The sequence below is a fragment of the Kogia breviceps genome, chromosome 9, assembly GCF_026419965.1.
Source record: "Kogia breviceps isolate mKogBre1 chromosome 9, mKogBre1 haplotype 1, whole genome shotgun sequence".
Classification (NCBI taxonomy): domain Eukaryota; kingdom Metazoa; phylum Chordata; class Mammalia; order Artiodactyla; family Physeteridae; genus Kogia; species Kogia breviceps.
The window spans coordinates 29,257,454-29,268,747 of record NC_081318.1 but is presented as its reverse complement, the minus strand read 5'-3'; positions in this window follow the sequence as shown (position 1 = coordinate 29,268,747).

Genomic DNA, 11,294 nt, shown 5'->3' with positions numbered 1-11,294 from the left:
AATATTTAGTGTGTATGAGTATATAAATTTTGTTTGAAACTGAGCCAAGTTTTATATATTTTTCTTTAAATTTTTTTCCCTAGATAATAGTTGTCTCATTTTTTCATTTGTTTAGTTTTCCATGCATTTATAATTAATTCATTCTCAAACTTTCTTAGAGAAGTGTGAATCTCTGATCAATATTGTGCAACATATTAGATAATGTATCAGTTCCAATTTTTTTATTAGAACCTTCATTTCTGCCACCCCTCTAACCTTCTGCTCCAAGCTGCTGCAGTTCTGTAGTAGGACTTCCCTACCATCCTGAAGACACTAATGAGCTTTTTCAGAATAGCATTTCTCCTGCTTCTGCACTGTCTTCTTCCTTGTCTATCATTGCTTTGAACTCTGCCTCTCTGGAGGGGGTCTTTCTTCAGGTGCCCTGTGACCTTGGCTGTTGACTTGTATTTAAGAGCAGGCCACTGAAATGCTGACTGGAAGCCTGAAATGCAGCTGTGGCGTCCCAGATTAAGAACCTCTGTTCCGGGTTGATTTATAGACTATGATATCAACCACAAAAATGTTTGATTTTCATAATTTTTTCCTAATTCATTTCCATTCTATCCAAACTCCTGTCCAACATTTACATAGTCAACAAAATCAGGCACTTTCCTATCTCCCTGACTTCATTTCTTCCTCTTCCCTGTTTACTTTGTTCCAGGCATATTGGCCTTCTTGCTGTTCCTAAACCAGGCAGGGTGGTTCCTGCCTCATGGTCTTTACACTTGCTGTTATCTCTACCTGGAATTTTCTTCCCCCAGATCTTTGCTTTGTCTCTTCATTCAGTTCTCTGATCAGTTCTCAGTAGGGAGGCTTTGCTTGACCCTCATCTAAACACTCACTGGTCCCTTACTCTGCTTTAGTTTCTTCACGGTACTAATAGTAGTTTTATATTATTTATTTGTTTACTTGTTTATTGTTTATCTCTGCCATGAGAATTTAAGCTCCACTTTGCTTTGTTCAATCACTGTTTCCTTAGGATGTAGAATAGTGCCTGTGACCTAGTAGCATTCAATAAATATTTGTCCAAAGAATCAATACGGAGAAAACTACCATGACTAACATAACATCGTCTCTGGAGAATAAGCATATAAACAAAGAAAGTATAGTTGGAGACGACAACCCAATTGCTATTCAAACACTTTATGCTAAATTTCCAAGTTAAATACCCTTTAAAGTTCTCTTCTCCCGTGAGAAGCCATCTTCATCACCGTTTATGCTATATGTAGAAAATTGTTCTTACAATAGAAGTGTTGTACAGTTTCTAACTCAGTTCAACACCAACAAAAACTAAGTGAGCACCTTCTATATACCATGGATTGTATTACAACTTACTTTATCGAGATTACAAAGCCATCGTTTTTTTGTGTGTGTTACGGGGACCCGTTGTGGCCTCTCCCGTTGCGGAGCACAGACTCTGGACGTGCAGGCTCAGCGGCCATGGCTCACGGGACCAGCCGCTCCGCAGCATGTGGGATCTTCCCGGACCGGGGCACGAACCCGCGTCCCCTGCATCGGCAGGCGGACTCTCACCCACTGCGCCACCAGGGAAGCCCTACAAAGCCATCTTATGCACGAAACAAGCAACTAAACTAATCCCTATGATAAATAAGTTAGGATTTGTCATCTTGCTCTCAGAAAATATATTGCTAGAATATCAAATGCTGTAATAGCATATTAGTCGAGGTTCTTCAGGAACAAAACCACTAGTATGTGTGAGTATGTATGAATATGAAAGGGAGAGAGAGAGAGAGAATGTTAAGGAATTGGGAAGTGGCTCATGAAATTGTAGAGAATGGCAAAATTAATATCTGCAGGGTGAGTGGGCAGGCTGGAGACCCAGGGAAGAGTTAATATTGCAGTTTGAACCCTAAAGCAACAGGCTGGCAGAATTTCCTCTTTCTTGGGGGAAGTCAATCTTTCTTCTGTTAAGGCCTTCAACTGACTGGATGAGGTCAGCCCACATTATAGAGGATAATCAGCTTGACTCAAAGTTTACTGATCTAAATGTTAATCTTGTCTAAAAAATATTTTCATGGAAACAGCTAGAATAATGTTTGACCAACTGTCTGGGTACCTGGCCTACCTAAGTAGGCACACAATATTAACCATCACAGATAATAAAAGGAAAAGAGTTATATCCTGAGTAATTTTATCCTGCTAATATTACTAGTTGCATTATTGATATAGGGTAAAAGTGATTCGTAAAAACTTTGGTTTTCATTTATGCTGTGAAATTGTCTCTATTAATTAACCAAATAATTAGAGGTTAAGAAAAACACCTTAGCATACATTTAAGGACCTTGTCTACATTTCTAGTTTTTACAATTTTACAATTCAGAGTAAACAGTTAAAAAGCTATGGCATTAAAATTTGAAGCGTAAAACTCCTTAGAAGAAAGGGGTTTTTTGCTAGGTGAAATTTTTTAAATCTGTTAAACCTAATCAATTCTGAGCTGGTTATTATCACCATTTGGGAAGAAACAGTAAGAAAAATTCTTGCAAAACTGTGGGTAGACCTATATTTTTCCCCAACCTATGCTCGTTTTATTTTGTCCCATGAGAGCTGTTAACAATCACTCTGCATGTATAAAAGTACAGAATTTTATCTCTATCAAATTTTACCACCTTCTGTTGAAGTGATAGGTAGGAACACATCCAGTGACAGAAATGAGCTGTGCAAAACTGAGGTGAATTGCATATTACCACACCCACACTGCAGTGGATGTGAAGGGGTTAAACAATAATCCTGTCAAAAGGGAAGACTAGGTTGTTTTAGAAATAGAGCATACTAGTTGTGCATTCCATTTTTATCCCAGAATCCAATCCGGAGGTGACTTTTCCTACCAAAGGGAGCTTACTGTAATTTACCCTAACTCCTTAACTTGGCAGCAGGATAGGTAATGCTACCCAGAGAGGGGAACAAAAATGTAGGAGAGACAGTGCTCAAAAAGAGACAGAGCTTCAGGACTGAGCTAAGAGAAATATTAGACATGTGAATGGCACTTTCTAGCCACTTTCTAGAGGGCACGTTATTAACTTCCTTGACCTTCAAGTTCCTCCTTAGTAAAAAGGGGATAATATTACCTACTGCATAGTGTTGTCAGGATTAAACAAGATAATGTATTTATAATGGGGAACTTTTGTTTTTGGTCATGGAGCATCTCATCTTTGAGGCTCTGCTTCTCGCCTACTATGTGTGATTCTAGAGGGCTGTCAATCACCAGACCACACTATGTAATGTCAAGTGTGGGCACGTGGTCAAGGCTAGGGTAACCAGAATCTCTTTCCAGAAATTTGAATTATGAATGGAGACACACTGAGAAGGGTGCCTTCCAGAAGAATTGGTGCTACTTAGATTCTGGGAGGCACTCTGTTTCCTGTCCTTTCTAAGACCTGATTGTTCAGTCTTTACTTTGATCCTTTGATTGTTAGGAGCACAGCATTCTTGCTTAAATGGCTATGCCATTGTCTATTGCTTGTAACCAAAGAACCTATAATAATGCAGAATATAAAGTGCTTAGCACATTAGCTTAGTAACTGCTTAAAAATAATTTTTATTATTACAGCAAAAGTTTTGGTACAGTGGGAAAAAAAATCAACTAAGCAATTCTAGTTGCAGAATGCTGTCAACAAGTTGTTTTGTTTGTTTACTGTTTTTAAAATTTTTTTCTATTGTGAGGTAATAAATAGAGAGGTACAGTCCTCTCTCTTAGAAAATTAACATAGTATAACACGAAGAATGTTGGACTGGGGTTAGGCGACTGGATTCTGGTCTTGGGTCTTCTACTAGCTCATTTCATGACTTTTGAAGGTCACCCAGCTTCTCTATGTCTTTCATCGTCTATAGAGTAAGAGTGTTGGGCTGAATGATCTCCAAGGGGCATTCTAATTCTAAATTCGGTTGTTTTCACAATTAACTATCATGTCAAGCACATTCTTTTGGAGAAATTGATAAGCTGACCTAAAAATTCACATGGGACCCCAAATAGCCAAAAAAATCTTGAAAAAGAACAAAGCTAGAGCATTTCCTGATTTCAAAAGTTACTACAAAGCTCCATAATCAAAACAGTGTGGTAGGGCTTCCCTGGTGGTGCAGTGGTTAAGAAGCCACCTGCCAATGCAGAGGACATGGGTTTGAGCCCTGGTCCGGGAAGATCCCACATGCCATGGAGCAACTAAGCCCATGCACCACAACTACTGAGGCTGTGCTCTAGAGCCGGTGTGCCATGACTCCTTAAGCCTGTGCGCCTGGAACAGGCTCCACAACAAGAGAAGCATGGGCTCCACAACAAGAGAAGCCACTGCAATGAGAAGCCGCACACCACAACGAAGAGTAGCCCCCGCTCAGCGCAACTAGAGAAAGACCTGGTGCGGCAATGAAGACCCAATGTAGCCAAAAATAAATAAATAAATAAAAAGATGCCAAGGTTAAAAACAAAACAAAACAGTGTGGTACTGGCATAAAGACAGACATATAGACAATGGAATACAATAGAAAGCCTAGAAGTAAACCCTTGCATATATGGTGAAATGATTTTTGACAAGAGTGCCAAGATCATGCAATTGGGAAATGTGTCCTTTCAACAAATTGTACTGGGAGAACTGGATATCCACATGCAAGAGAATGAAGTTGGACCCTTATCTAATACCAGATTAAAACATTAACTCAAAATTGATCAAAGTCCTAATTCTATATAAAACTTCAGAAGAAAGTGTAAGGAAAAGGTTTCATGACACCGAATTTGACAATGATTTCTTGGACATAACATCAAAGGCACAGGCAGCAAAATAAAAAATAGAGAAATTGAACTTCATAAAAAGTTTGAAATTTTGTGCATCAAAAGGCATTACCAATAGAGTAAAACAGCAACCCACAAAATTGGAGAAAATATTTGCAAATTACATATCTTATAAGGAATTAATATCCAGAATATATAGAGAACCCTTAAAACTCAACAACAGAAAGCAAACAATCTGATTCAAAATGGGCAAAGAACTTGAATAGACATTTTTCCATAGAAGATATACAAATGGTAAATAACCATATGAAATGATGCTCAACTTCACTAGTTATTAAGGAAATGCAAGTTAAAACTACAATAAGATACCACTTCACATCCATTAGGATGACTGACTTTTATTTTTTAAAAAAAGGAAAATAACAAGTATTGACAAGAATTTGGAGAAATTGAAACCCTTGCGCATTGTTAAGGGAATGTAAAATGGTACAGATGCTGTGGAAAAGAGTATGACAGTTCTCAAAAAGTTAAAAATAGATTATCAAATGATTCAGCAATTCCATTTCTGGGTATATAAGCAAAAAAAGTGAAAGCAGGATCTCAAAGAGGTGTGTGTACATCCATGTTCAGAGCAGCATTATTCACAAAAGCTAAAATGTGGAAGCAAGCTAAGTTCCATTGACAGATGAATAGATAAGCAAAATGTGCTACGTGCATACAAGAGAATATTACTCAGTCTTAGAAAGGAAGGAAATTCTGACATATGTTACAACATAGATGAGCCTTGGAAACATAATGCTAGGTGAAATAAGCCAATCACAAAAAGACAAATACTGTATGATTCTCCTTATTTGAGCTACTTAGATTGTCAAAATAAGAGGCAGAGAGTAGAAGAGTGGTTTCTATGGGTGAATGGGAAGATGGAAAGGGGAATAATTAATTAGTATAATTCAGTTATGCAAGGTGAACAGAATTCTGGAGATGGATGACGGTGATGGTTGCACAATATAAATGTACTTAATACCATAGAACTGCACACTTAAAAATGGTTAAGATGGTAAATTTTATGTTATGTGTATTTTGTCATAATAAAAAAAAATTTTTAAGGGAGGGTGAGGAAGTGCAGTTCCAGCATGCGGCTGGAGAGCAGAAAGCTGGAAATACATGAATAGAGCTAAGAACAATCACATGGAAATGAAAATCCCCAACCTGGTGTACTGAATTGTGTTAATGGCAGTTAGGACAATGGCTTTTTCTCCCCCATAGGAATATATATCTATTTACTAATTTATATGTGTTAGAACCTTGCACATATTCTTTTTTCCCAGGTTTATTGAGGTGTAACTGACAAATGAAATTGTAAGATATTTAAAGTATACAACAAGGTGATTTGATATGTATGTACATTACAAAAGGATTCCTCCCATCAAGTTAATTAACACATACATCATCTTACATATTTACTTTTGTTGTTGTTGAGAACATTGAAGTTCTACTGTCTTAGCAAATTATCAATTTTACAGCACAGTGTTATCAATAGTTACCCACCCAGTTATGCATTCGAATCTCAGACATTATTCATCTTATAACTGAAAGTTGGTACCCTTTTACCAACCTCTGTTCCCCCACCCCCAGCCCCTGGTAACCACTTTTCTCCTCTCAATTTCTATGAGTTTGAATTCTTTTTTAAGATTCCACATGTAAGTGATAGCATGTGGTATTTGTCTTTCTCTGTCCGGCGTATTTCACTGAGCATTATGCCCTCCAGTTTTATCCACATTGTTGCAAATGTCAGGTTTTCCTTCTTTTTAAAGGCTGAATAATATTTCATTGTATATATATTCCATATTTTCTTTTTCCATTCCTCCATTGATGGACACATGCTGTTTCCATGTATTGGCTAGTGTGAATAATGTTGCAATGAACGTGGGAATACAGATATCTCTTTGAGATAATGATTTTGTTTCCTTTGGATATATACCCAGAAGTAGTGTTGCTGGATTATATAGTAGTTCTATTTTTAACTTCTTGAGGAACTGCTATAACTATTTTTCATGGTGGCTGTACCAGTTAACATTCCTACCAAAAAGTTTCCCTCCTCTTCACATTATTGCCAGCATTTATTATCTCTTATATATATAATTTTTATAATAGACATCCTAATAGTTGGTAAATGGTATATTATTGTGGATTTGATTTGCATTTCCCTGATGATTAGTGAAGTTGAATACCTTTTTATGTACCCATTGGCCATTTGTATGTGTTTTTTGGGAAAATGTTTATTCATGCCCTTTGCCCATATGTTAACTGAATTATTATTATTATTATTGCTGCTGAGTTGTATGAGTTCCTTGTATATTTTTGGACATTAACTCCTTATTCGATATGCGATTTGCAAACATTTTCTCACATTTCACAAGTTATCTTTTCATTTTGTTGATGATTTTTTTTTTGCTGTACAGAAGTGTTTTCGCTTGGTATAGTCCCACTTGTTTATTTTTACTGTTTTTACTTTTGCTTTTGGTGTTAAATCAAAATGATCAAAGGTAGGATTGATACTAGTTCTGCTGAGTCAAGAGCTAGGCAGAGCCTGGGCCAGGGATAGAGAGCAATTCAGGAAAAGTGAGGAGTGGTCACAGAGGCAGTTGTGGTGAAGCTTTAGCTCATCATCATTCATTCCTGGTGTGTAGGTGTGTTGGTCTAGTGTTAAGAACTGACAATGGGGCCGGGTGAAATTTACTCTTGGTCCTTCATCTGATAAGTGTGATTGAGGTTTAGGTCCTTGGTTCCAAATCTCAGGCTGAGGTAAAAATCTAGACTGATGGGGAGTTTGTCCACAGGGAAAGAATGGATTCACAGCTTATTCATTCAACTGTTCCTAAATTCTCCTGCCTTTCTGGGTCACCTTTCCCTACAATCCAAGTAGTTGGCTCGGGCCACCATCCTGTGTTCTGTGGGAAAGAAGTCCCCTCCCTCCCGCCTGTGTCTTCCTGATCTTTTACGCATCATTTCTGCTCCCTCCTAATTCCTGCTTGTACTCTTGACTGCTGTAGCTGTCCCCGCTGCCCTGCGACACGCCACATACGGCTGCTGCTCTTCCTCCTACTTTCACCAAAGAACCACCAACACTGGGCTGTTTTAGGTAACAGACATCTAATAGGCTTTGAGGATAATGGGGGCATACGAACATTCATTTATTCCATTTAGCACGTAGATTTTAGCACCATCTGTCATCTAGACATTTTTCTGGGTGCTGAGCATAAAGCATTGAACAATAAAGATAAAAATCCCTGTCTTCATGTTGTTTCTATTTTATTTGAGACCCAGACAATAAGTCATTTCAAAAGTCTTATTAAGGTTGCAATTCCCTTCCTTTGGTAAGGGAATAGTTTCAATGCTATTTAAGAATGCAGGGGTGGAAATTTGGTTTAGTTTCTTTAAAGGGTTGCTTATTGAATGAAAGAAGGAAGAACGGAGGGAGGACAGAAAGGTCAACGTGACGGAGATTCCTAATGTAACTGGACATCTCCAAGGAGCTCTCCTGTACTCACACATTGACGAGTGAAGAAGAAAGGCACCCCTCACAAAATTCAGAAAAGAGTCTGTGGACGTACTCCACCTTGGGGCAGTTTGTTCCAGGTTTTTATCTCCTCAGATAGGTGTGGCCTGACATACAAAGTTATCTCCCCATCAGTACCAGCTGGAACATTTCTCGAGGGTGAAGGTCCTTTCCTCATTGTCTATTGAAGATCCTCCCCTACACATTGCATTGATAGATGGTTTTTGCTTAGTACTATGACAGCTCTTTTCTCAGTTCCCAACTCGTAATTAATATTTTTAGTTAATGTCCTTCCTTTTAATTAACTTAGTAATTTACAGAAGTGAACTTTCTCTCTGTGTTGTAACTAATACAGATAGCTTTGGATCCTATACATTTCATAAAAATTGGTGCAAAAAAGGAGGTTCTCTGACCAGATAAAGTGAGTTCTCCAAACCCCTCTCAATCACACGTGTCACTTTTCTTCAAGATCCACAGACATCTTCACGAGAAGGATAGGCTCATCTGCTCTCTTTTCCCTAGTCCTTTCTCACCTTCTACTTAAATCTTTTTTCTAATGCTTCTTTTCTAGTTCCAGGACTCCCAACCCTTTTCCTCCCCTGACTTCCAAGTGAAAATTTTTCTTTTACATCCTTAATTATACAGAGAATTTTATGTCTTCATCATGCCAATTATTCCAATTCTGACTGAGATCTAGGGCCTGCCTTCATATCAACAAATTAGTCTGAACAAAAAAGTCATAATTTATGCAGCTGCCCTATGTTATGGAAGCAACTATGAGTCATCTTTTTCAATAACAAATTTTCATTCCTCTTACAAATGCATTGCAGCCAAAGGAAGTAATAGTGGGAAGGTTTTGGCATGAGGAAAGATGGGTTTGGGATGGAAGGATATAAAATTTCAGAAGATTTTGGAGGTGATGGACATTTGCCTAGAGCAGTGGGAATGGAGAATAAGAGATTATGGGAGTTTTTCAGCTGGAGATGGTTAAAATTTCTATTTGTGGCTTGGAGGGGAGGGAGATATAGGAATTAAAGGAGAGGAAGTTTACATACATAGTTTTATGAGTATATATTTTCATTTATTTTTGGCTGCATTGGGTATTCGTTGCTATGTGCAGGCTTCTCATTGCCGTGGCTTCTCTTGTGGAGCACGGGCTCTAAGTGCACGGGCTTCAGTAGTTGTGGCACACGGGCTCAGTAGTTGTGGCTCGGGGGCTCTAGAGCACAGGCTCAGTAGTTGTGGTGCACGGGCTTAGTTGCTCCGTGGCATGTGGGATCTTCCTGGACCAGGGCTCAAACCCATGTCCCCTGCATTGGTAGGCAGATTCTTAACCACTGCACCACCAGGGAAGTCCTACATAGTCTTCTAAAAGCTTAAATACAGACACAGAAAAGAGAACTTATCTGATCCTAGCATCCTAAATAGCACATTTGGGTGGAGCCAATACAAAATGTACACAAATAAACCAACTCTATCAGATATATTTTGGAAGAGCCATGTTGATTGACATTACATGTGGAAAAGAGGCCAGGAGTTTCATTCATAAGTTTAATACAAACAGAATCTGTGATTTGACTTCTAAAATTGCTGACTATTATTTTAGACAATATTAGTGCAATTATACTCTCTAACGGTGTAATCTTCTTCTACAATATTTATCATGGGGAGTAAATGAAGCACTTCTAACATTGTAATGAAATAAATCTATTGGTAACACAATCATTAATGAACTGGTTTGCTAGGATAAATTTTATCTGGTCATATTAAGACATGGTCAGATTTTACTTCTAAAAAGTAACTAATCTTTATACTTCTTCTAGTAATTCAAGGGGAAACCTTAATTTTGTCCGATTAATGTTTCTTCTCCCCCTCCTCTATGTAGATCCTTTTAAGAGAATAAATGTAGTTCAAAAAAAAGTTAAATTATTAAAGTTAGGAGACTATTGTGGGTATAGGTAATGACATGCCACAATATAATTGTGTGGGAGGATCAGGGTAAGAACCCTGGGAAAGCATCCCAGGCCCAACTCCATCTTCCCTTGCTCAGCCATCTAGTTTCCTGGGAGGGATGCAGAGCAAACAAAGGCTCAGAGACCACAACAGTTCAGAGGTCACAAGTCATCCAGGTCTCAGTAGGTGCTCCAGACCTGTAGGTACTGAGGCTGAGGAAGGAGCCCACCCTCCTAAGACCTCAAGATCTGCGAGGGGGTCACAAAGCAGGGGCTTCAGACTCCTTGTCATCTCCTCTGAAAGCCCTAGTCTAGGACAGTTGCTGCATTGCCACAGAAAAGCCAAAAATCTGTAGCACAGCCTCTTCTGAGAGAGAGTGCTGATAGACAATCTTCTTAACACCAATAAAAGAACAATTCTATGCTCAGGTCATACCAGGCAGAATGCATCACCTGCCCAGGGAAGCAAAACACAGTGAGTGTCAGACTCACTCACCCCTCCCCAGGCAGACTGCCACTGCCATGTCTCCTGACACTTGCTTCTAGACACTGTGCCAACCCCAGGTTATTTCCACAAGATAATATAAACCGGAGCACAAAGTCCTGAGGGCCCCGCTGCTTTGATGGGAGAATAAGGCAGCAATCTTGGGCCTCCTTTCCCTCAGCTGTACAATGAAGGTGTTGGCCTGGATTGATGGTAAGACCCTCTTCAATTCCTACCTTTTACAAAAGATAGCAAAAAGAAGTTTCTCAAGTAAGTGTTTCTTTTATAATATGCGGGAGTGCACGAAACAGGTGAAGAGGCCATTTGATGACTAATTTGTTCATGGTAGACAGCCAAATGGGATAATTTGGTCCCAAAGTGGATTTTGGGGCCCCATTTTCCCATTTGGCTGTCTAGCAGTATCAAAATAACTGCTAATTGCCAAATTTTTTCTTGTGCTTTTCTGTACGTTTACCCAACATTGCTCCAGTGCATAAAACATCTTGCCACCATTGCTCA